The following is a 3,053-nucleotide window of genomic DNA, read 5'->3' as shown; positions in this document are numbered from 1 at the left end:
AGATCCTCGACGATAACCGCCGCCAAGACGTCGTCGTCGCCCACCGAGTCAAGCCCGCTTACGTCGCCTCCCTTTGACCCACCCACGGCTTCCCCGTCTCAACAACCCCGCCCCGGAATTCCCCAGCTCAACCGACCAAAAACGTCACGTGGTCAACACAACGGCATTCGGCTCTACGGGGGGCATCCCTGCAGCGACCGGTGCGCCTCACCTCAGACGACGACGACGAAGGCGGGACCTCTTCACGTGGCGCAAGCACACGTGCAAGCCTGCACGACTCCGGGTGCTCTTCACGAGGCGCTCGCTCACGTGCGCACAGTATTTTTCTCGCTAAAGCCACTGCGCGAAGGTCGTGCCCAGCACCTCACGCCGGGGGAACTCTTTCTTGGTTTCATTTTTTTAAGCGCGAATGCACTTTATAAGCGACCCTGAATTCCGGCGACCGCCGTCCGTCCACATAGCAACAGCTGCGGGTGCGCGCGCTCCTCGTCTTCCTTGGCAACGGGGGGAGATGGGCGCGCGCTGCCTGGCCGCTGACATGGCACATACCCACGTGGGGGATTGGCCAGGAATCGGGCGTGAGAAGGGCTAATGCACCCGCTTAAAGGAGTACTGACACGAAATTTCAAAGCTGAGATCCGCTCTAGCAATCAAGTACAACGACAACACAAATAGGTGTCTGTGAATAAATGCATCTTTCTTTCTTTGTAGTTGTGTGTGTGTGTGTGTGTGATCTCTCTTTCGCGAACATTACCGAACCGCGCAAATTCAACTCGTGCATTCGCACTTTCACATTCTTCCCCTCGGGGAAATGCGGGGAAATTTTTTTTTTTGCTAACGCCAACGAAAAAAAACTTAATCTTAAACAGCTCTTCCGTTAAAATATTGGCGATTTGATGCCCCGATACTACGCCTCTGCTCCGAGGCGCAGCTTATGTTGAAGGGCGGCAGAGTAATTGTGACAACATGGGGGATATACAACAGGCGTCGAAATCTCGGCACATGGACGTTCTCGTTTTCCGCCTACACCAGAAAAACGGTCGCGGTGAAGGGCGGGCCCTGACGGCATCCCTGCAAGGTTCTACAAGACCTTTTTTTCCGTTGTTGGGGGCGCGCTTCTCGCCATGGTGAACGGCTTTCTTCTTCACGGAGAGCGGCCGGAATCCTTTCGCGAGGGTCGTGTCGTACTGATTGCGAAGCCGGGAGGGAGCCCTTCGGACCCAGGTGCCTACAGGCCAATCATGCTCCTCAACACTGATTATAAGATTGTCGCGTCCATTCTAGCCCGTCGAATGAGCCATGTACTCCCGTACATCCTCAGTTGCGCGCAAACGTGCAGCGTGCTGGGCCTGTCAATTTTTTCATCCTTAGCCCTGACCCGCGACCTATCTGACTTCGCGTCGAGAACCGGCATTTCCGGTTGCTTCATATCGGTCGATCAGGCGAAAGCTTTCGATAGAGTGGAGCACCGGTACATGCTCGGTGTCTTAGGTCTCTACGGTTTCCCGTCAGAGTATGTATCTTGCCTTCGGCAAGCTTACTCGAACGTGACCGCCCGGCTTCACAGTTACTCGCGGGATCAGGCAGGGCTGTCCCTGGTCCCCCTCGCTCTTTGCCTGGACCCCCTTCTGCGTCGCGTGGCAGCGTGTCCTTCCGTCCGCGGCTTCCTGCTACCCGGTCAAGGCCAGATCAAGGTCTCTGCATATGCGAACGATGTGTCCCTTTTTCTCGGGATGAGGGCAGTTACCGAGCGTTTATACGTTTTTTTTTTTTTTTTAGTATGGTGAGCTGTCTGGATCCCGGCTGAATAAGGGCAAAATCAGAGCGCTACGATTTGGGTCGCTTGCCAGTGACCTTGCTGGAGACGTACAGTGGGTGAGGAAAGTCCGGGTGCTAGGCGTAGCCTTCCATGGCTTTGGAGAAGTTGCTCGTGAGACGTGGAAGGGTTTGTTAGACACGGCTGACAAACGTATAAGCATAGCGTCAACTCTCAAGCTGTCTCTCTCTGAGAGGAGCTATATCATTAAGTCGTGAGTGTCAGCTGCGTTCTTTTACGTGGCGAGGGTGGCTCGGCCACCTCGTGACATAACCCGTCGGCTGGCCACAAAATTCGGGTCATTTTTCTGGTCTAGCAAGACCGAGTCAGTTGCGCGCGCTCTGCTGCGTCTGCCCCGCAGCATGAGGGGTTTCAGCTTGCCATGCATGCCTGAACACGATGTCAAGTGTTCTAGCGTTACGCGATGTATGGGAACTGGTAGATGATGATGAGTACCCGGGGCAGGCTCTGGTTCGCTACTTCTTGTGTACTGCTCGCTTGTTGTTTTATGATGAGCCCATTACCGGACCTACAGCCGTGCAGCCACCGGCTTTTTATAAGTACGTTGCTAAAACACTTAGAGGATTTCAGTTGGGCAACCCAGATTTGGATATTAGAGCCTCATCTCCGACTGATATATGCGAGAAATTGGCTGTTGGACAACTGAATGATCGGCCAAAAGAGAAGTCTCGCGGGGCCCGCTGGAAACAGTTAACGTCAGCGGTGCTTCCTGCAGACGTTCGTGATTTCGGGTGGCTGCGTGGCTGCGTGGCTGGAGAGCCCTGCCGACGTGTGACCGCCTTGCAGCATTTGGTGTGGTTCGCTCTGCCCGGTGCCCGCAGTGCGGACGCACTGAGACGCTTGAGCATGCTCTATTTGAGTGTCGTGTGGCCGCCACATTCTGGGTTTTACCAGAGTGGTTTTACTCAGCAGAATGTTTGAGCTTAGGCTGGGAGCCCACACGAAATCGAAAGATCCATTCGTCAGCTTTCTGCTGTGTGTGGACGCCTTTGTTGTGTGGCGCCAGCGAGGCGTAGCCGCCTTGCAGGAACGACCACAGCGTGCCATGTATCCCCTGTTGTAGCGCGTTCGGAAAATGGCCATAGAGCACCTGCAGCATGAGCTGGTGGCGCTGGGTGAAGAATATTTTCTCATGCGTTGGTCGACTCGCTTCATCAAGGTCTCCAATAACACCGTGCAGTGGTGTATCGTGCCTTATTAGAGAGTTTTAGCATAG

This window comes from Haemaphysalis longicornis, unplaced genomic scaffold, assembly GCF_048455015.1.
Source record: "Haemaphysalis longicornis isolate Haplotype H1 unplaced genomic scaffold, Haemaphysalis longicornis Haplotype H1 scaffold_1, whole genome shotgun sequence".
Lineage (NCBI taxonomy): Eukaryota > Metazoa > Arthropoda > Arachnida > Ixodida > Ixodidae > Haemaphysalis > Haemaphysalis longicornis.
Note: the sequence above shows the minus strand (reverse complement) of the source record.